Raw genomic sequence first — 24,420 nt, forward strand, 5'->3', positions numbered from 1 at the left:
ATTCTTGCAAAAAGTATGAGACTTAGGGTGAGGTTTATTTCTGTGTGCCTGGATATCCACTTGTTCTAGCAACATTAGTTTTTGCATTTTTGTCAAAACTTACTTGGGAATGTTTACGTGGGTCTATTTCTGGTTTCTGTATTTTACTCCATTTATTAATGTGTTTGCATGTGTGTGTGTTAGTCGCTCAGTCATGTCTGTCTCTTTGCAACCCCATGGACTGTAGCCCATCAGGGTGCTCCATCCACGGGATTCTCCATGCAAGAATACTGGAGTGGTTAGCTATTACCTTCTCCAGGTGATCTTCCCAACCCAGGGATTGAACCTAAGTCGCCTGCAGTGCAGTCAGATTCTTTACCACCTGAGCCACCAGGGAAGCCCACTGATGGGTTTATCCCACTACTAATAGCACGCAGTCTTGATTATGGCCACTATACAATAAGTCTTGAAATTGGTAGACTGATTCCTCCTTTTGTGGTCTTCTTTTCAGAGAATTTAAGCTGTCCTATTTGCTTTGCCTTTCCAGAAAATTTTAGAATAATTTTTTCTACATCTTCAAAAAATAATGCTGGCATTTTGAATTGAATTAAAACCATATGTCAATTCGAGGAGAACTAACATCTTTAGTAGGCCTCCCAGGTGGTGCAGTGGTAAGGAATCTGCCTGCCAGTGCAGGAGACGTAAGAGAAGAAGGTTCTATCCCTGGGTTGGGAAGATCCCATGGAGTAGGAAATGGCAACCCACTCCAGTATTCTTGCCTGGAGAATACCATAGACGGAGCAGCCTGGTGGGCTACAGTCCAGGGGGTCACAAAGAGTTGGATATTATTGAGTACACATATACAACATCTTTAGTACGTTAAGTCTTTCAACCCATGAACACACTGTATCTCCATTTCTTTAGACCTTGTTTTTTCTTCAATTTTTTTTTTTTTTTTTACCTTTCAACATAGAAGTCCTGCTTATGTTTGATTTACACCTAAGTAGGTTTTTAGTGGAGAAGGAAATGGCTACCCACTCCAGTACTCTTGCCTAGAGAATTCCGTGAACAGAGAAGCCTGGTGGGCTGTTGTACATGGAGTTGCTCAGAGTTGGACACGACTAAGCAACTTTACTTTCACTTTTCACTTTCATGCATTGGAGAAGGAAATGGCAACCCACTCTAGTGTTCTTGCCTGGAGAATCCCAGGGACAGAGGAGCCTGGTGGGCTGCCATCTGTGGGGTCACACAGAGTCGGACACGACTGAAGTGACTTAGCAGCAGCAGCAGCAGTGTTTTTAGGGCTTCCCAGGTGGTGCTAGTGGTGAAGACCCCACCCGCCAATGCAGGAGACATAAGAGATGTGGGTTCAATCTCTGGGTTGGAAGATCCCTTGGAGTAGGAAATGGCAACCCACTCCAGTATTCTTGCCTGGAGAATCCCATGAGCAGAGGAGCCTGGCGGGCTATAGTCTGTAGGGTCTCAAAGAGTTGGACATAACAGAAGTGACTTGGCACAACACAAAAAGTATTTTAATTTCAGTATACATATGTCCACTGCTACTGTATGTTTATCCTGTATCTATCACCTAAGAACTTAATTCAAAGGTTTCTTCAGTCAATTTCTCTAGATTTTCTACATAGACAGTCAGTCAGATCATCTGTAAATAAGGGCAGTGTTCATTCTTCTTTCCAAGTTTTATGCCTTTGAGTTTCTTTACTTGCCTTATTCCACCAGCCATAACTCCTAGTTCTCTTTGAATAAAGTGGTAGAAGTGGACACCCTTACCCTCTTCCTGATCTGAGTAGCAAAGCATTGAGTCTTTCACCACTAAGTATAATGTTAGCTGTACATTTTTGTACATGCTGTTTATGTACAAAAAAACTTTATGAATGAGTATATTTATTTTTTTGACATTGCATGTTACAAACAAAATCCATCTTCAGGATATTTTCAGCCTCTGGGTCAGTACCTTGCAATCTCCACAATGAGTTTGTCCAAATCTTGATTTTTCCCAGCTATTTCAAAACAAGAGGAAATGATGCAATGAAAAAGCTATTAACTGCAGGGAAAGTAATCTTTCCTAAATCACCATGTGGCTTTATTCTTCATGCTTCTTGAAAGTTCCACCCAGTTGACTGTACCTTCTGTATTCAAATAGCAGTATCTTCCCTTCTAAGGTAGTCATCTCTGAGCAATCCCAGGAACACCATTCCCTTATATTAAATGATTTCAGGGAAAGAATATAGATTTTTGCTCTTTTCCCAATTCCCACTTTCTTGGCCTTCTGCTGTCAAAGGACTTTATCCAAGATTTCAGTAAGGCTCTCAGTTGCCACTGTTCACAAGAGCTCCAAGTTGAAATGCTTAAATTCAAATTTAATAAAGAAATTAAGTACAAGAAATCTTGGCCAGAGGGAAGAGACATAGGTACACCTATGGCGGATTCATGTTGATGTTTGACAGAAAACAATAAAATTCTAAGCAATTATCCTTCTATTAAAAAGTTAATACATTTTAAAAAGAAAAAAAGAAATCTTGGCCAAGAATAGATAAAAACTGAGTCTAAAATACTATGCAAACTAGACATGAGAAAGAAACAGAAAACTACTAAGAAAAGATTGTTTAGGGGATAATTGCTCTGTCTCTCAGTATGTTTTCTGAACAAAACCAATCTTAAAGCCATCTAAAAATAACAAGGAGCTATCACAGAATTGAAATCCTGGGTCATCCTCAACAGTTTGGTTAAATAGTCATACCTTATTCTTTAGTTTTAGTTACAGAATCTAGATAAACAATTACAAAGACAACCGTATTCCTCTCAATATCAACATATTGCAGAGAATTTGCCATCAATTTAGGAAATCATTTGCCTCAAGACTTCCCTTCAAGGACACAGATTTGCTCCTTACTTTTGAACATAGGAATTGAGAACAAAGTGATTACCCTTGATCACCTCTCAACATTGGATTTAGCCATCACTTAAGTGAGGATTATTATCCAGCCACACATTTTAATCTTTCCCATTACAGCATGCAATTATAACAAAGTCTTTCTGAACTGCATTTTGAACTCTGTAGTCTGAGGTAAGTAATTTTTGTCAATTTATCCTAATGTCTTTCAAAAATTTCTATCCTAAGTGGTACAGATTGAGTAATTCTTCTGATCTCATAGGGCCATGGGCCTTGGTAATGCCATGTCCATTTCAGTTCGATTAACTTCGAATGAAGGAGAGAGTTCTGCTTTGGATACTTGGCAATGTAACCATAAACAGAAGACTAATCTTTCAATAATACAAGTTTAAGAAAACAAGAGGTGACTGGAACTCTGTTGTAATGAAATTGCCCGTGCATGGCAGTTTCAGGAAGGTTTTTTTTTTTTTTTTTTTAAATTCTGGGAGAGTTGAGAGAGCCACATTGCCTCTACCCAATGAAGGTAATTGAGTGAATGATTTCACTTGTTTCTTCTTGGGACTGAATTAGGTCGTCGCCATCTGTGGAGTGTGCTAAATACCTTAGGGGAAGAAGGCTGTTTTCTCATGTCATTTATGTAATGGCTGTGTTGTCAGTTGCCACCTTTGAGCAAAATCAATGTGCAGCAAAAGTTGGGCCAGGTTTTCCAAAGCTGAAGTAAAGTAGGGAACTGGGGCAATTGTTCAGTTAAATTGACCACATTTTTAAAAAGCAACACTTTCCTTCAAATTACTCAAATGCTTCAGGGAACATTTCTAATTGTACTGGCCTAACACTTTTCTTCAGCTGTTGACATCTGGCCACCAAGCTTCTTACTGGAGCCACAACCAAGTATAAACGGGTGAGAAGTTTTCATGGGGACATACTCTTTTCAACTATTGGAAATGTGGTCAGGAATAAGAAGGACTACGCTGTTCTGCATGAAACTGAAAGATAGAACAGGGAGGGAACTGGGCAAGATCTGCCAGCAAGGCAGGGCTAACCTCAGTTGAAGGAAGTTTCTCCAAATTTTCCAGTGATAAAATGGACTTCCTCGGGAAGCATTAAGTTTTCTGTAGCTGGAAGTGTTCAAGGAAAGGAATGAATCAGTGTTTCTTAAACTGTGAGTTACAACTCACTAAAGAGTTATGAAATCAGTTTAGTGGGTTGTAACCATCATTTTTAAAAAGTAGGATGGATTGGAATGGGATGAGATGGAACAGAAAAGAAGAGAATTTTTTTTAAAAAATAGGGCAATAGAAATTAGTACTGTTTTGTAAAACTTTATTTTTAATTATGTGTGTGCACTAGGTCACAATGTAAAACATATTGTTAGCCTGGACTACGGTCTAAAAGGTTGAAAAACACTGCCTTATACATCTAGTAAAGGGGACGTAGTTGGATAGGAGTGAATGAACTACATGACTATCAAGACCTAGTTCAAAAAGGAAAACAGTCAGTTAAAGTGTAATAATCTCTGTAAATTAATAAGAAATCAGTTTTCCAAACTATGTAACTATTTCTAATCCTGAGCCTGGAAAAAAATTCCCCCATTGTTCTGATAGAGAAAACACCATATAAAGTATTTTTAATACTTTATTACAGTAAACACAGTGACATTTCATGGGATTTTTTAAATGATATCCCTAAATAAGGGCTCATGGCATCACACCAAAGCAAGGTCAGAAATCAGCTCTAAAGAAAGCCAATACTGATACAGTCCAGTACAAGTGTTTCTGATGATCTGGTTTGTTGAAGGATGGATATGAGCTTGAATGTGCTTGTCTACTGCATAGTTAAATTTATACCATCATAGCAAAAGAGTCAGATATGACTGAGCAACTAAACCACCATCAGGGAAAACATATTAAGTAACCAGCAGATCCTCTTAATGGACAAACAACAGCTGTCTCTCTGCCTGTTCTAGAAAAGTCTAAATGCCTTTCAGCTTAAAGCTGTGAACAGTTATCAAATTACATTATTGTTAGTTGCTTGGAGAGGTTTTTCTATCTCTCACCACCATCATATACAAAATGAGTTCTTCGAGGTTATAATAGGGGCATGACTTACTCTAGTTTCTCAAACCAGTATACTACAAAGAATGTAGTAGGTGCCCAATAAATGCTTAATGAATAAACGAAAGTGCTTAGGAAAGTATCAAAGAGAACCCAACCATCTAGGGTAGGAGGACAAAGGGTGACCAAAGAAAAGGGAAGAATTAAATGCAGAAAGTTTTAGTTTCCATAAAGCAAGAGATTCCTCTGATAATTAAAGGCAGGCAAGCTCACCTTAGACACAGAAAGAATAGAAGTGTTTTATTTCCAGATCTTCTGAGATCTCAATAGAGACATTAAGAAGATATGAACTCCTAAGTATCAACTCCTAATTTAGATTCTGTATCATTCTATGCGCTTGCAAACATTTCTGCAAACTTTAGAAATTTCTGTTGCTCTTAGAAACTAGTATCAGGGGATGACCCAGAGAAATGATATGGGGAGGGATATGGGAGGGGGGTTCAGGGTTGGGAACTCATGTACACCTGTGGTGGATTCATGTCAATGTATGGCAAAACCAATACAGTATTGTAAAGTAAAAAAATTAAAAAAAATTTTTGCAAGTTAATGACCATCTCCCCCCACCCCCCAAAAAAGAAACTAATACCAGGATAAGCTTCTGTCTAGAGAATTGAGGAGCAATTTAGTGATGAACACGTACGGGAAGAGAGGACAGGGCAGGAGGGAGACTGTCTATCAGGAGGGTCAAAAGCTCCCTTGACATAGTAGCAGGGAAAGCTGTGTTGCTCTAGCATAAAGAATATTTTTTGATGTTGTAAACCAACCGTTCTCTATGCCCCTTCAAGGCATTAAAAGCAAATCTGTTCCAATGAGGGAGTGGGGCATCTACTCATTAGAAACAGTACTCAGAGCCAGATTTTCACTTTTTCATTTTTGGCGGTGCCACACAATCTCACTCTAGCCTTGGCAAACTTTTCCTCTCAACATCATGAGACCTTTCTTGACACATCTGTGAAATGTGTACGTGTCAGAGCATCTGAAGGATGGATGACATCAAGCTGCAAGTGGGGGAACCATGTTTTCAACAGAGAAACGGTCAAGGCATTAATGAACATTATATTTCAATAGAGTCGAGGCTCCACCCCATCAATGGATGCTTATTTGAAAATCACAGAAGGGGTCACTAGAATCCAAGTGGGGGTACTGTGTTATAAAATAAAATCATACTTTGCACATCCATACAGTGGAGCTTCAGGCAAGACAAAACCAGGTTAACATAAAAATGTAAAGCATAAAGATACCAAAATTCAAGATTCCTGCTGTCTACCTATAGCTGCCATGTTTCTGTATCTTGGAGTCATCCAGAATTTTTAAAATGTATAGTTGGAAAGACACTTAGAGATCATAAAGTCCAATCTTCCTGCCAAAGTAGACCTCCTCCTTGAAGGTAAAAGTAAAGTCGCTCAGTCGTGTCCGACTCTTTGCGACCCCATGGACTGTAGTAGCCATTCCACTTTTGCATGAACATTCTGAGTGAAAGAGAGCTTACGGTATTTCCAGGAAGCCAAATCATCCATGAATACTGTAGCAAATAGAAAATAGTTCTTTATCCTAAGTCTCATACAAATCTAGCTTCCCTTTGTGCTATTATCATCTGATAACAAAGGACATTTTTTAAACTTGTTCAGTAGGAATAGGATGACCAGCTGTGCTACTTTGCCTACAAGTGAGAGGTTCTCTGAGATGTGGGGCTTTTGGTGCTCAAATCAGAAGCATCACAGAGAAAAACAACAGAATGACTGGTTATCTTAATGAAGAACAGATAGAGAGGAACTTACCAGAAAGTGCAAAAGGATTTCATATATTTACTCTTCTATCAGATAATTATATTCTTGGGCAGTATGCCCTTTTGGTAAGCATTCTGTCTCAGATCAAAAGGTTAAAGGAAATTGGGGCTTCACATGATTGAGTCTTTCAGGATTACATTTAGTAAGATAATTGTTTTTATTGGACTTACTATGGGAACAACTACTTTAGTGTTCTGAGGTAAATACAGAAAAGGATCCCCTGATTTAATCAATAAGAAAGACAATGACGTATCCCTCATACAAAAGCACTTGTAACCCAGGTTAACAGTAAAATAATCAGCCCAGAGTGCTTATGAGGTGGTTCAGTGATAAGGAATCCACCTTCCAATGCAGGAGTCATAGAAGACGTGGGTTTGATCCCTGGGTTGGGAAGATTCCCCTGGAGGAGGAAATGGCAGCCCACTCCAGTATTCTTGCTGGGGTAATCCAATGGACAGAGGAGCCTGGTGGGCTACAGTCCATGGGGTGGCAAAGAGCTGGACACGACTGAGCAACTGAGCATGCAGGCACACACGTGATCAGTCCAGAGAAATTAAACAGAAGTATAGAAATATATATAGGATTTCCCTGGTGGCTCACACTGTAAAGCGTCTGTCTACAATGCGGGAGACTCGGGTTCAAACCCTGGGTTGGGAAGATCCCCTGGAGAAGGAAATGGCAATCCATAAGAGCCTTGGTCTGTGTTTAAAATGACATTCTCAAATCAGAAAATTCCAGCTGAGTGATTTCATCTTCAGAAAGTACTCAATCTTCCTACAACGTAGACAGATCTAGCATTCATTAAAGTGTTCTATTGCTGTTTGAGGGAATTTTAACCGGATTAGATTTGTTAGGGAAACAGGTTTGTTCCAAAAGGGGCAAAAATCCCCATGGATAGGTCCTAAGAATAACAGAGGCAGGCTAGTAGAGCCCAAGCTGGGAGCTGGTCATTTATGGAATGAATGTTGAGAACTGAGAGATTTCATAAAAATATTTCAGTAAGGAATAAGAGCAGTACTGAAAATGAAAGAATATAGAAAAACAAGAGAGCTGATGTATGGGGACCTTCCCTCCAACAAGTACAGCAGTCATAAAACTGTATATACCAGACATTTAGCAATCCATTAAAGTTATAGAGTCAAGGTTCCCAGAGTGAGCAATATCTATTCTCCTCCAGGGCAGAAGAGATGTCAGTTTCTGGTTTCATGCCTGAAAAACCAGTGAGGGAGGAAAGTAAGGAAAGAAAATAACCACACATGTAGATTCAGGTACAAAGAGACCCCTTGCTCACTTGAACTTGGGGCAGCCTATAGTCTGCCGAAACTAGTCCATCAAGGTGCAGCTTCTCCCTTAACAACTAAGAATAAGAAAGCCACTCAGTATGGATTTTTTTTTTAATCCCAAATTCTACCTGCAAATATAAATTGGCCAGCTAGCAGCAACTGGCTTGCACGGACTCCATTCGGAATAATGATAAAGTTCAAAAGGTTAATCAAGTTATTAACATTTTCAAAGAAGGGAAATTTTCTTTCCCAGATGGCTTAACAGGTGACTGCTATAAATTACACAGTACATTACAGCGGGCATCCGCTAGCCCAGTTATAGTAGAGAGTCTGTCAACATTTCCATTATAAAGCCATATTTTCAGAGTTTATAACTCAGCCATAAAACTCTGCTCCAAGCTGGGCCTTGGCTTTCTAATGGAATTCTCAGCTCAGCAGCAAACTTTCTTTCTTCTGCTTCTCCTCTACCTTCTCCATCTTCTCCATCTCCACCCTCTTCTGTCTGCCCCCAACATCATCTCCTCTTCCTCACCCTCCTCCTCCACCTTCTAACCATGGTGAAAATGTTTTTAAAAAATAAAACAAAACATGGCTCTAGATAAACTAAATTCAAGGAAGACTTGCACAGAAGGAATCTTCCAGGCACTTCATATTGAAGCACATTTTTTAATGCTCAGGTATGTAGATTCTTTTTTCAGAAACTATTCGAAATCAAGGTTTTGCTGATTAAGGCCTGTGTTAGTCTTTGGAATCATAATGAAGATGTTTAAGCCTTAAGATATTTAACATCTTAAGATGTTAAGACGAAAATGCTCACTAACATTTTTGAAGCAGAGAGATTTCAGGAGAGGAGATTTTATCTTAGAAATGATTCACCTGATTTCTTGAGTTCCAAATGTCTGTATTTAGTCCCATCCCCTCAAGGTAACAGCAATGGTATATATCCCGTTATTTCATCAACACACACACGGGGCTTTGTAGAACACAGCATCAGCAGGGCAACTTCCAGATGGTGGGTGTGTGTGTGTTTACAGGTCACCAGGGTGGAGAGAGAGACAGCACACGAAATACACAGTGACAAAGAAGGTGCGTAGGTGACGAGTGGAGGTCTGCTCTCCAAGTCTGCTCGGTCACAGCCCGGGGAGTTTTTATGGCCTATTCAAGGCCGTGGTGCAGACTAAACAACGTTTCCTTTCCTTTCACCACGACATCCTCAAAGACCAGGCCAGAGGGTGGGGAAGATGAAAGTACACGGCCAACTCAGCTCAGAAGAGAGGTTGCTGCTTCACTGTGAAAGCTCTGATGCTGACCTTGGCCCCTCATCCCCAGGCCCCCTCCTGAGACCCATCTCAGCTGAAAAGTCAAGTCACACTGGAATTTCTCTGCACATGCAGGGGAGAGGGGAGTTCCAGAAGTGGGTTTGAAACTCTCTCGCAAGGGACAGGCAAGGATAGAGCAGGTCACGGTGGTGCTTGGACAGTGTTTCCCCAAGCCCGGGCAAATGAGGATGCATCCGAAAATGCTTCAGGGAGAGGATGGTCTTTCTCATCACAGTCCCATCTGTCTTGAGGCCAGCTCAGCAGCTCCTAAAGTTAGGCATCACCTCCCACCTGGAGGGGACACGACTCAGAGGCAAAAGGTAACTAACCTCCCTCTTTATCCAGGGAGAGACCTATCAGCCTCCTCAGAACAGGAGACTGCAGCTGTTGGATTGTCCAGGGAGCAACACTTTGGCTTGAGAAATGTTCTAGTGGAGGTGCTAAGATTTATCTACCACGCTCAGTCCAGGCACGTCTTTTGAAGACTCTCGCTTGCCTATCCTATTCTCCCAGCCAATGGCCTTCGTATATGTTTTTCATATTTCATGTTAACATACTTGCTCATTAGCAAAGGTGATTGGCTTGGAGGAAATGGTGCCCTTTATATCTCATCTTTCCCTCCTCATGGTCCTATTAAACAATAAGACCTATTAAACAACTAGGACCTATTAAACAAGTAGAAGACTGTTTTTCAGTCTCCTCGTTTTGTCTGACTCCTTGCGTCCCCAGGGACTGCAGCACGCCAGACCTCCCTGCCCCTCACCATTTCCCTCAGGAGTTTGCCCAAGTTCATGTTCATTGCATTGGTGATGCCATCCAGTCATCTCGTCCTCCGACGTCCTCTTCTCCTTTGGCTCTCAATCTTTCCCAGCATCAGGCACTTTTCCAGTAAGTCGTCTGTTCACATCAGATGACCAAAATACTGGAGCTTCAGCATCAGTCCTTCCAGTGAATATTAAAGTTGAGCTCCCTTAAGGTTGATCTCCATTAAGATTGATTGGTTTGATTTTCTTGCTGTCCAAGGGACTCTCAAGAGTCTTCTCCACCATCACAGTTCAAAAGCATCAATTCTTTGGCGCTCTGCCTTCTTTATTGTCCAGCTCTCACGACCATACGTGGCCACTGTAAAGTGACCACTGGGAAGACTATAGCCTTAACTATACAGACCTTTGTCAGCAGAGTAATGTCTCCGCTTTTCAACACACTGTCTAGGTTTGTCATCGCTTTCCCACCAAGAAGCAATTGTCTTCTGATTTCATGGCTGTAGTCCCCATCCACAGTGATTTTGGAGCCCAAGAAGAGGAAATCTATCACGACTTCTACCTTTTCCCCTTCTATTTGCATGGTCCTGTAGTCATGTTATATTTGAATTTGTGACATACATCACCGTCATTTTCATAGCAATAGAAACAGCAGCTGTTGTGAAAACAGGATTTACAATTCACTGGGGGGTGGGCGGGGTGGGAAGGACTGAAAAGAACATCAGAGAAAGATAGGTCCAGCCTCCTGTCATAGACAGGCACACAGCTAAGCAGACCAAGGACTGCTTTCAATCCACACACTCCACCCTACAGAATAGCTCACCTCTCCCAACTGTTCTGTAACTAAACGTCTGACCATGTCACTCCTGCACAAACTAGCCAAGAACTTCCGATGGCAGGCACTGCATCTTGTCCATCATTTTCCCTCTAGCATTTGACCCAGTGTCTGAGATTCATGGATATTTCAATGAGTTTGTTGAATAATGGAGATACCGTACATTGAGCCTATAATCAGCTTTACAGCCAAGATTTGTTCTTAGTTGTATCTAAGTAACTTCTGCTATAGTTTAAATCTGTTAAAACTCTGACCCTACATGAAAGAAAGAAATTGTTCAAAGATATCCATGAAATGGTTATTCATTCTAATCTCTAAGGCAAGTTATTTATTCACCACCTATTCTTTAATTGTCTTGCTTAAAAGCTGGCAAATTCTTTATCTTCATAATAATCCACTTTCTGCTGAAAAAGGGAGAACAACTTCTCTTTAAGGTTTAAAATTCTAATTACAGCTCAGAGCACTGAGTGAGGATTCTGAAAACTTCGATTCTAGTCCTGCTTGTTGAGTGACCCTCTTGCAAGACGAGCAACTGCTCTGATCCCATTTCCTCATCAGTAAGACTCTGCCTTGCTTCACAAGGGCTGTTGTGAGGAAAAAATTAAATAATCTATGTGGAAAGCCTTTGAAATTCTTGGTTGTATACAAGTGGCAATTATGAGTGTTACTAACATTATTCAGGTAGAGTGTACTTACTATGCAATACAGCGGATCACTTGCTGACTCAGTGGTTACCAGCCCAGAATGGTGGTTCAGTCACAATCTTACATTTGTTAAAGAAAATCAGAACCAGACAGAAGTTAAAGAGGTAAAGACAGGTTTCATTCAGGAACTATTGCAACAGAGGAAAAGAGACCTCACTATAGAACTGGGCTCAGTTCCCAATACAACAGGAACAAGTGGAGATTCATAGCCAAGGAGAGGATTGGGAGGGTTGAAGGATGGAAAATTACTAAGAGAAGGCCTCAAGGATGGGGAGATTCTTGCTGAAGCCAGGCCAGGGTGATCAAATATCAAAGATCAGGGAGTCTCTCTAAACTGACTTAGCAGAACTTTTGCTAAAACTGGACTATGCAGATCCAAGAAGGACTGGAATAGGAATAGGGACAGGATCCCAATGCTGGGTCTAATGGAGAATTGGGCTTAGAGGTGCCTGATTGAAGTTTGGGCAAGGAGAGTGTCTTTATCACTTACTAAGTGATGCTAAGCTTTAGCCTCTGGCCTTCCTCAGTTTCTCTATTTCAGCCAAACTTGTGCCACTTCTCACTACCCCCCGTTTATATATACAGATATGTTTCCTGCATCCTAGTTTAGGCAATACATGTCACCCAGAGAGTCAACCATGAATTGAAATTTCAGAATTTGAATGACAGTTTAAGCATTGTTAAGCAAGATGGAATTCAGCCTTCCATTACCTTGTAAATGGAACATGTAAATATGTAGATTCTAATTTATAGACCAAGAAGTCGACATTTCAAATTTAATTTTCTTTACAACGGAAGCCACCTGGAGTACTTTTTTTTTTTTTTTAATCCCAAAGGTAAGGTGTTGTTTTTCCATAATGAACTTCTTTCTTTTTCTTTTTCACTATTTTAAAGTCATTATTTTCCCCAACCCAGCAAAATGACAGCTGATTAGATACCAACTGGAATTTTTATTGGCTGACTCTAGTATTTCAATGAAAGTTCCATGGTAACCCAGTAACCCAGAGTCCTCATTATCTGAATGGAATCTCTGGGTTTTCCTTTAGACCTGGTCCTGATTCATCAGCCTGATAGAAGCAGATTCATTGACAATCACCATTTTGGCCAAATGGCCATGTACCTGTTAACGCTGCTGCTGCTGCTGCTGCTGCTGCTGCTGCTGCTGCTGCTGCTGCTGCTGCTGCTGCTGCTGCTGCTGCTGCTGCTGCTGCTGCTGCTGCTGAGTCACTCTGTCTAACTCTGTGCGATCCCATAGATGGCAGCCCACCAGGCTCCCCCATCCCTGGGATTCTCTAGGCAAGAATACTGGAGTGGGTTGCCTTTCCTTCTCCAATGCATGAAAGTGAAAATTCCAAATGAAGTCACTCAGTCGTGTCTGACTCTTCATAACCCCATGGACTGCAGGCTACCAGGCTCCTCCGTCCATGGGATTTTCCAGGCAAGAGTACTGGGTGAGATGCCATTGCCTTCAGTTTCAAATTGTTTAACCCAAGAGCCCAGTAAAATTTTGCCCACCTTCCTCCTGGGCCTCCTCCACCACTTCCATCAAGGAGGGATCCGTGGTCCTTCTCCTGCCATCATATAGGGATTAGATTATGGGGAATCTGTTTTCTCAGACCGCCTCTTTTAAGCTGATATACCCCAAATCATTCTTCTGTTTCCTCTAATCTGTGTCTCTTCTCAGTCTTTAACATTTCTGATATTTCCCTTCAAAGTGGACGACACCTGCACGTTTGTTCTTCAAGTTTTCCTTGAGATTTGGGATTCTCATTTTACAGAACCTCCCTCCACACCGCCACAATGTTTGACTGACTCAGCAGCAGTGGCAACAGCTAGGAGGCTATGAGACCCTGCTGTGGGCTGGGGATTTGACGTAGTTGTTTTCAATTTTGACAATCCACAGGATAAGCATTTAATTAATTAGCTCCACTTTACAAAGAAGGAAAAGGAAGCCCAGAGGCAATAAGGGAATTGATCAAGGTCATACCTACAGCTGGACTGAGTAAGGAAACTGCTGTTTGATTCCAGTTTCTGTGTTATTTCTACTAAACAGACTTGCTGTCCCTTTCTTCTTTTCTTATGTCCCTGTTTCCCTTCTCTCGATTCACTATCAATCCTAAATCAATCAAGTATGTATTTAGCACATTAACTTTCCTTCTTCATTTTTTCCTACCCTCACTCTTCACTGCCCTGGTCCCCAATTCCCTTCTGTGTTTCCTCCTATAGGGATAATACAATCCTCAAATTTTACTCTTCCTTGAGTAATCATTGGGACAAACAAAATGAAATCTGGAGCAGATAGCAAATCCAGTTTTGGGGAAGCCCGAACTGTATATTGGATAAGGCGATGGCGCCCCACTCCAGTACTCTTGCCTGGAAAATCCCATGGACGGGGGAGCCTGGTGGGCTGCAGTCCATGGGGTCGCAAACAGTTGGACATGACTGAGCGACTTCACTTTCACTTTTCACTTTTATGCATTGGAGAAGGAAATGGCAACCCACTCCAGTGTTCTTGCCTGGAGAATCCCAGGGACGGCAGAGCCTGGTGGGCTGCTGTCTATGGGGTCGCACAGAGTCGGACACAACTGAAGCGACTTAGCAGCAGCAGCAGCAAAAGTGTATATATTTTTAGAGATACCTTTAAGAGAAATAGTGAAAGGTTACTAATATAAAATTAGGTAGACATATAAATATTTATTTAAAGTGAGAAAAGAAACCAAACTACAAATTTAAAATACTATGAAAAAAATCACAAAAATCCAGAAATTCAACATATTTTTCTTAACTAAAAAGCTGACACATCTGTTAAATATTTTTGTCCTATATCTTTTGTCTGATTGTCTCTTCATATATAAGAATATTGTAATATTAATTTCTACATGTATTTTTATAATTCAGGAAAATTTTAAATTCCTCCAGAATAATTGTTCAAAATTTGTTGGGTTGGCCAAAAATTTCATTTGGGTTTTTCTGTAAGATGTTATGGGAGAACCTGAATGAACTTTTTGCCAGCCCCATATTTTTCATGCTTGATAGCTTAAAATAGTTTATTTGGGTTTCATAACTATTGCTTGTAAGTATATGCTAAGATGTTGATTAATGCATTACAATGCATAACACATAAAGTGTGAAAGTGAAAGTCGCTCAGTCATGTCCGAACCTTTGCGACCCCGTGGACTATACAGTCCATGGAATTCAAACACTACAAAAACGTCACCTAGAGTACAGCTTCAGATTGTATTGTACAAAGATATAAATTCTGATCAATTCTATTCCATGTAGTTCTCAATAATGAAAGAAGAGGCTGTATAATGCTTTTACCAATTGCATGTACTGCATTTAGGAATATAATTTCATCAAGAGAGAAAACTTCCAATTTGTTTAAGTATTGAGAATTAAATTTATGGCCTACAATTTTGCACATCTACAGGGTGAAAGAATTTTCCACCCTAGCTTCCAGCTGTTCACATCTTAAAACTCTTCTTCTTTCACCCCACATGGTTCTCAGGCACTGCTGTGCCCTGACTTTCTTCTTGCAACTTCATGTTAAAACACTGGGGGAGTCATTTCAGTGAGCAATATTTCTATGTTATTACTACATGGGACAACTAGTAAACTGTTCATGGAATAAATTAAAACCCATAAATATAACTTACAGAACTCAAACTAAGAGAATTTTAACTGACCTTCCACTTAGCTGGGTCCCTAAAACGTCCATGAAGTGAAGTGAAGTCGCTCAGTCATGTCCGACTCTTTGCGACCCCATGGACGTACAGTCCATGGGATTTTAAAAAAATGTCCATTGTCCCTCCATTTTCACCTGGTGTGTGGAGAATGGCAGAGGGAAATCTAGAGTAGAAGGGGGCAGCATCTTAACCAACTGCAATTAAAATATCTTACCTCTGAAAATTTTACAAAAACTATGACCATATAAATACACATATAGGTCCACTCTCAGCCTTGGACAAGATCTATGCAAGCAACAGGGACTCTGAAATATAAGTCTGATACCCTTCTGGATAAATATTCCTCTGGTAGTTAATCACCAAACCAGCACCCCTAAACAATTTCCAAGACACTGTAGGATGAAAGGCATACCCAACAAAATAAAAGCAGAGTTAGCGAGTAAAATAAATCTTTTAGGAGAATTAAACCTTATTGCTGAAGGTATTAAATCCAATAGACTTAGAGTCTTTGATGTAGACCATTTCATTGCTTTGTCTTTTCATCTGTAGATAGAAACTCATAAAATGTATCAAGTGCTCAATATAAGTTTTGTGAATTAATTAATGAACAAATATTTGCATTAACAAATGCTATTAAAAAACAACATTTGTAAATATATCTTTGGTAAGCAAAATAGACTGTGAGGCAGAGAAAAATAGAGGGCTACATTTAAAATCATTGAAGTTGCAATGTCTGCCTCATACCTGTCAAATAAGCTGCAATTCAAATGATGCTGTTTTCAACACAGATTGTTGTCTGACAGTGAACAACAGTTTCTATCCAAATAAAAATGTTTTTAAGCACTCCTGGATCTGAATCCAATATGGAAATGGATTTGAAATAAACATTAAACATTTTGCCATCTGTTGCCCTGCTGAGTCACTGAAGAATATCTTTCTCAAATGTTCATATTTTTAGATTAACTGGTCCATGGCTGCCAGGCATGAAGAAGAAAGAAAATCTGAAACTCAGTAATTCCACTAAGTTGTAAAAAGATGCACTACAGAGATACTGCTATTTGGGGATGAGGTTGTGGATTAATGCTGGAGTCAATCCAGGGGAAACATTCCTAGGTTGTCAGAACATTTTATCCATCAATTAATCATAATCAGCACATCCTAATAACATTGATTAATTTAATGCTTACTTTTTTATCTCAAAACTTCTACCAAAATATGTTTACTTTATATTTCTAATCTTTAGAGGGTCATCTTTATAATGAGCATCTGAAATTTAAGGAAGAATTTGGAGCAAGGGAAGGAAAAGATAAAGGGGATAGAATAAGACAGAACTGGGGTAAATGATGAATGAGTGAGATTTCCAAAACAGCAGTAAACAAGGAGAAGAGAAGACTTTAAAATAATCAAAGAGGCTAGTACTGTTTCTCACATTTTAGTCATGCCTTTCCTCTGAGAAGTATAGCACAAGCCAAAGAAGTTAGCTCCAATCGACTCAAGGCTCAGAGAAACAACACAAAGCTGGTCTCCCTCCTGCACATTCCCACCTCCGGCTGCCTCCAGAATTACTTATCCAGCCCTAACTCCCCCACATTTACAGGCAGCCTGAGACCTGAGGCCCCAATCCCAATTGCAAGACCACCTTCATCCTACTTCTATAGGCTGAATGCCTTTCTGGGTTCACTGCACATTAGCTTCAGGGTATAAGGGTTACTATAAATGGAAAAAAGAGGTAAACTCTAGGGAATAATTGCAGAAATGCCTTTTAAGACAGTCAAGATAATTTCTCCCACTAATAAAAATTTTAGCAATCCTAATCAAAATCTCAACAGGATGTTTTAGAAATCAGAAAGCTAATTCAAAAAAAATGTGTCAGGAAAAGCAAAAGGATCTAGTTGGTACAGTCAAAATAATTTTGAAAAAAAAGAACAAAGTTGAGAGACTTACAGGGCCCAATTTCAAGACTTACTATAAACGTACAATAACCAAGACATTGTGATTTTGAAAAAAGATGAACACATAGATCAATGGAACAAAACAGAGTGCAGAAATAAATCCACACATATAGACAACTGGTTTTTATAAATATCAATGGATAAATAGCAGTGTCTTCAAATAGCACTAGCACGATCGGATATCCAAGTGCAAAAAAATAAATTTGACCACCAAACTTTTGCTCCATGTACAAAAATTAACTTTAAAAAATCATAAGCTTACATGTAAAACAGGAAACTATACAACTTCTAAAAGATAACAGGAGAAAAATATTTATGACTTTGGTTTATGCAGATTTCTTATATAGAACCAAAAATAAAAATAAAACCATAAACCATAAAAGAAGAAAGAACTGATAAATTGGCTTTCATTAAAATTAAAAACATCTTCTCTGTGTTTTTAAAAAATTTTTTTATTGAACTATAGCTGATTTACAATATTGTGTTAGCTTCAGGTTTACAGTTAAGAACATATACATACATAATTCATTTTCATATTCTTTTCCATTACAGGTTACTATAATATATTGAATATGGTTCCCTGTTCTATACAGTAGGTCTTTTTTTCTGCCTATTTTGCATATAGTAGTTTGTATATATTAACCCAAAACTCCTAATTTACCCTTCCTCCTTTTTCTCCTTTGATAAACATAAGAATGATTTCTATGTCTGTGAGTCTGTTTCAGTTTTGTAAATAAGTTCATTTGTATCATTTTTTGGATTCCATAAATAAGTGCTATCATATGATATTATCTTTGATTTACTTCACTTAGTATGATAATCTCTAGGTTCATCCATGTTGCTGCAAATGTCATTATTTTGTTCTTTCATGGCTGCATAATATTCCACTGTGTGTATATGTGTGTGTGTGTGTGTGTGTGTGTGTGTGTGTATATACATCTTTTTTAATTCATTCTTCTGTTAATGGGCATTTAGTTTGCTTTCACGTCTTGGCTATTGTAAATACTATTTACAATAGTAAATGCTATGAACATCAGGCTCCATGTGTCTTTTCTAAATAGTCTTTTATCTTATCTGAATATATGCCCAGGAGTGGGATTGCTGCATCACACGGTAGCTCTATTTTTAATTTTTAATGCCGTCTTCACACTGTTCTCCATAGTGGCTGCCCCAACTTACATCACCACCAACAAAACAGTCTCTCTTTGAAAGATAAAGTGAAGAAAATGAAAAAACAAACTAGGAGAAAACTAGGAGATGAAAACTAGGAGAAAATATTTGTAAAACATATATCTGATAAAGAACTAGTAATAAGAATGCATAAGGATTCTTAAAACTCAATAATATGAAAACAACAGCACTAAAGGAAAAAGGAATAACATTATCAAGACAGCAACATAGATTGTTCCCAACTTTGGTCCCCCTCCTTGCAAGAAGACCAACGAGCATCTGTGTACAGACAAGATACCAGACCATGGAAGTGAGGCTGAAGCATCCCCTCAGACCCCAGAAACTGATCAGGGAGGGAGAAACAGCTACACTCTGACAGCATTTTCCCTCCCCCAGGCCAGAACAGCATTGAACTAAGAGGAACCCCCAGGCCTATGGTTTCTCCAGTGGGAAATGGAGGGCCCAAGATGGACATTCAGCTCCCTGAGTACTGTGAGTCCTTTCCCAGGAGGCCCATTTCGGTGTCACTTCACAGGGATCACGGGGAAAAATCTGTAGGGCTTGACCACTGGAGATCAAACTGTGGTGAAGAGAAAAGCAGGGCTTACAACAAGGGCTCAGGTCTTGGTAGGCCAAGTTCCTTCTCACAGCAGTGCCTGACTAGCGATCCCAGCCAACTGCTCCTCTGTAGAGCCAAGCCGGTGGCCCCATTTGGCTAGGAAAACTGGTGTGCAGTTCTGTCTGATTCAGGATCCAAAGCAATGAGCCTATCTGGGCTTGGGGCCTATGCTGCCATACCACCCAGGCCAGGAAGCTAATTCATAGCCCCACACATTGCTAAGTGCAGACCTCACCCTGCCTGACCAGGAGAACCTTGCAAGAACACCTGGGAAGCAATGTAACCCAGCGGCGCTTGAGCAGAGAGCCCAGCCAGAGGTTCTGCCTGTCTGCAGAGCTCAGCTGGTGGCCCTGTCTCCCCAGGGAGCTCAGTGCACAGTTCTGCATGATTTGGGTTCCTGGCCAGCAAGCTATGCTGGCCTCAGGATATGTTTTGTTGCCCTGCCCAGGCAGGGAAGTAGGCTCATGGCCCTACCTGCTGTTGAATGTAGCACTCAGTCTCACGCAATGAGGAAGACTAACCAAGGTACCTGGTAAGCTGCATCCTATGACCCACCAGCAGAATCACCCAAGCAGAGAGCCCAGCCAGCAGCTCTTCCCATCTGCAGAGATTTGCTATTGGCCATATCCGATCAGGGAGGTCAGTGGACAATTATACCTGATTCTCTTCCCCAGACAGTGAGCCATGCCAGCCATGGAACCTGGTTTATAGCTTCACACACACACACATGAGCTGGGAAACAAATCTGAAGCCATGCCTAGAGCTAAATATATTATCTAGTCTCTCCTGACCATGAATCCAAACCAGAGCACCTGGAAAGCTGCATAGCCCTTCTATAGCCTCAGCAACAAATATCACCTGAGCAGAGAGCCCAGCCAATTGCCCTGCCCATTGATGGATCTGAGCCCATGGTGCCATACTGCCAAGAAATTTGGTGAGCAGCCCTGTCAGATTCAGGTCCCCAGCCACTGGGTAATAATGACTTTGGAAATATTCTACAACCCTATTTGTTCAGGAGAGCAAGTTCATGCTGCTGCTGCTAAGTCACTTCAGTCGTGTCCAACTCTGTGCGACCCCACAGATGGCAGCCCACCAGGCTCCGCCGTCCCTGGGATTCTCCAGGCAAGAACACTAGAGTGGGTTGCCATTTCCTTCTCCAATACATGAAAGTGAAAAGTGAAAGTGAAGTTGCTCAGTAAGTGTCCGACTCTTCGTGACCCCATGGACTACAGCCTACCAGGCTCCTCCGTAATAGCCCTGCCCAATTGCCAAATATAGTATTAAGTCCCACTTGACTAGGAATCCCAACCAGAGAATTTGTGCAACCATGGAGTCTATCATATAATCTAGCTAATATAGGAAACAAAGACAACAGTCCTACCCAACTATTCCCAACCAGAAGCACTACTTTGGACTTCATTGCCTTGGGCAGTGACCTCAAATAAGACACCTCCCAACAGCAAGCCCCAACTGCCCCAAAAAGCTACCAGCTGACCAGTCCAGAATCCCAAGCTGAGTTGATTGTTTCTGCCAAAGTGAACCTGTAAGGGCTGGAGGAGGGTCAACTTATTTAAATGCTGAGATACTAATGTAAGAAATCAAGGAACACTAGGAATTGGGTAAACATGACACTACCAAAAGAAACAAACAAAGCTCCAATTTGTTGCTGCTGTTCAGTCACTCAGTTGTGTCTGACTGTGCCCCCATGGACTGCAGTACACCAGGCTTCCCTGTCCTGCAATATCTCCCAGAGTTTGCTCAAATCAGGTGGCCTAAGGATTGGAGTTTCAGCTTCAGCATCCATCCATCCAATGAAAATTTAGGGTTGTTTTCCTTTAGGATTGACTGGTTTGATCTCCTTGCTCTCAAAGGGACTTTCAACAGTTTTCTCCAGCACCGAAAGCATTAATTTTTCAGCTGACCGCCTTCTTCATGGTCCAACTCTCACATCTGTGCATGACTACCTGAAAAACTACAACTTTGACTATATGGGCCTTTGTTGGAAAAGTGATATCTCTGCTTTTTAATATGCTGTCTAAGTTTGTCATAGCAGCATTACTTCCAAGGAGCAGGTGTCTTTTAATTTCATGGCTGCAACCACCATCCGCAGCGATTAGCCTGTCACTGTTTCCATTTTTTCCCCATCTGTTTTCCAAGAAGGACCAGATGCCTAGCTTGAAGAATTTTGAGCCTTACCTTGTTTGCTCCAATAATAGTCCCTAAAGAATGAAGATCCATAAACTGCCTGACAAAGAATTCAGAAAATCCTTTAAAGAATTTTAGTGAACTACAAGAGCTGAAAAATAGCATGATTAACTTGAAGACTTGAATAGGGAGCTTCACAATAGATTGACCACTAGAAGAAATAATGAGAACTAGAAGAGATTTCATTTGAAATTATCCAGTCAGAGGAGAAAAAAGATGAAAAAGAATGGTGCAAAACTATGAAATTTGTGGGCACCACTAAGAAATATATACATAATGGGAATTCCAGGCCAAGAATAAGAGAAAGGAACCAGAAAAGATATTTAAAAACCAGGAAAGATATTTAAATCAATAAATATTTAAATATGGGGAGAGAACTAGACATCCAGATTGATGAGGTCCAGAGAACCCCAAATTGGTTTAACACGAAAATGGCTACATGAGGACACATTAAATTGTTAAAATTTACAGACAAAGAGAAAAATACAAAAGCAATAAGAGAAAAATGACATGTCACATACAAGGGGAAACCCCTAGTCCCGATAAGACTGATGTGTGGGCTTCTCAAAAGAAATTTTTCAGGTCTGGAGAGAATGGGAGGATATATTCAAAATATTGAAAAATTTTAAAAGCTGTCAACCAAGAATATAATGTCTAGCAAAACCGTCTTTCAGAAATTAAGAAGTGATAGACTTTCCAAATAGTCAAAAGCTGAGGGAATTTATCACCACTAGGCTTACCTAACAAGAAATGCTAAAAGGAGTTCTTCAAGAAGAAATGTTGTTAATTAACAACATAAAGACATATGGCTAAAGATGTAAAACTCACTGGTAATAGTAAATATATACTCAAAGTCAAATTCTCTAATATCGTGACAGTGACACATAATTCACTTGCAATTCTAGTTTAAAAATTAAAAAAGAAAATGTGGTAAAAATAACCAGAGCTATAATAATTTTTCATTGGATACGCAAAATAAAAAGTGTATAAACTATCACATCAACAACCTAAAATGTGAGTAATGTTGGAAAATGAAAGTATAAAATTTACAAATGCTATCAAAGTTAAGTTTTCAGCTTACAATAAGATGTAATATATTTTCTGTGAGCCTCATAGCACCACAAAGGGAAAACTTGCAGTAATGACACAAAAGATTATGATAAAGCTGTCAAAACATACTACAAAAACTCATCAAATCACAAAGAAGGGAGCAAATAGGAAGCAAGGATCTAAGGATATACAAAACATTCAGAAGACAACAAAATGACAATTATAAGTTCCTTGAGCTATCAATGATTACTTTAAATGTAAATGAACAAATTATGCCATCAAAAGACAGAATGGATTAAGAAATTTTAAAAAAATTAAGCAATACATTCTCTACTAAAGACACACTTTAACCTTAAAACAAATACAGTGAGAGTGAAGGAGTTGAAATGATATTTCAAGCAAATGATAACCAAAAGATGGCAAAGGTAGATATATTTATAGCAGGCAGAATAGACTTTAAGCTAAAAATGGTGAAAAGAGGCAGGGAAAACCATTATATAATGATAAAGAGGCCAATTTATTAAGAATATATAACACTTTCAAAAATAAAAATAAAAAAGAATATATAACAATTTAAAATACTTAAGCACTCAACATTGGAGCACCTAAATACATAAAGCAAATATGAGCAGAACTAAAGAAGACATAAAAACATTACAATAATAATGTAACACACCACTCTCAACAATGGATAGATTATCCTGATGGGGAATCAATAAGGAAAAAGGAAATTTGAGCAATGCTATAGACCAAATGGACCTACCCAGAACATTCCATCTTGCAAACGGCAGAATACACATTCTTCTTCAGCATATGTGGAATATTTTCTAGAACAGATTGTATTATACTCCAAATAATTCTTAGCAAATTTAAGACTGAAATCATAGTATCTTTTTGATCACAGTAGTGTGAAACTGTGATGATTATGAGATAATAAGATAGCATCACCGACTCAAGAAATGAATCTGTACAAACTCCAAGAGATAGTGAAGGACAGGGTAGCCTGGTGTGCTGCATTCCATGGCGTCACAAGGAGTCAGACACGACTTGGCAACTGAACAACAACAACTAGCATAAAACTAGAAACCAATAGCAGGAGGAAAACTGGAAAAACCATAAAATACCTAAATTAACACACTCCTGAACAACCAATAGTTCAAGGATGAAATTTAAAGGAAAAATTTTAAAGCATCTTGTGATTTAAAAAATGGAAATACAATATGCCAAGCTTATTGGATGAACCAAATGCAGAACTAACAAGAATATTTATAGTGATAAGCACATACATTAAGAAAAAAGACAGTTCTTATATAATCAAGATAACTTTATACCTCAAGGTACTAGAAACAGTACCTTGCTAGAAATAAGTTCAGATTTAGCAGGAGGAAGGGAATAATAAAGATTAGAGCAGAAATAAAAAGATAAGAGAATGTGAAAACAATAGAAAAGATAAACAAAACCAAGAGTTATCTCTTTGGAAAGATAAACCACCAAAACAAACCTCTAGCTAGACTAAGCAAGATAAAAGAGAGAAGACCCAAATAAATAAAATCATAAATGAAAGATAAAATTATAACATACCACAGAAATACAAGGGATCATGAGAGACTACTATGAAAAACTGTATACCAACAAACTGGACAACTCAGAAGAAATGGTTTAATTGCTGGAAACATACAATATACCAAGACTAAATCTTGAAGGAATAAAGTTGAAACAGAAAAATAATGAGTAAGGGGAGTGAAATAGTAACCAAAACCCTCCCAAAAGAAAATGCCTAGGCCCAGATGGTTTCACTGGGGAATTCTATCAAACATTTACAGAATCACGTCAATTCTTCTCAGACTCTTACAAAAAACTGAAGAGGAGGGGACACTCCCATCATTTTATGAAGCCACCATCACCCTGATACCAAAACCAGATAAAGACACTATAAGAAAAGAAAATGCCAGCCAATATCCCTGATGAATATTGATGCAAAAATTCTCTACAAAATAGCAGTAAAGCAAATATAGTAGCACATTTAAAAGATCATACACAATGAT

The sequence above is a fragment of the Ovis canadensis genome, chromosome 9 (assembly GCF_042477335.2).
Source record: "Ovis canadensis isolate MfBH-ARS-UI-01 breed Bighorn chromosome 9, ARS-UI_OviCan_v2, whole genome shotgun sequence".
Classification (NCBI taxonomy): Eukaryota; Metazoa; Chordata; class Mammalia; order Artiodactyla; family Bovidae; genus Ovis; species Ovis canadensis.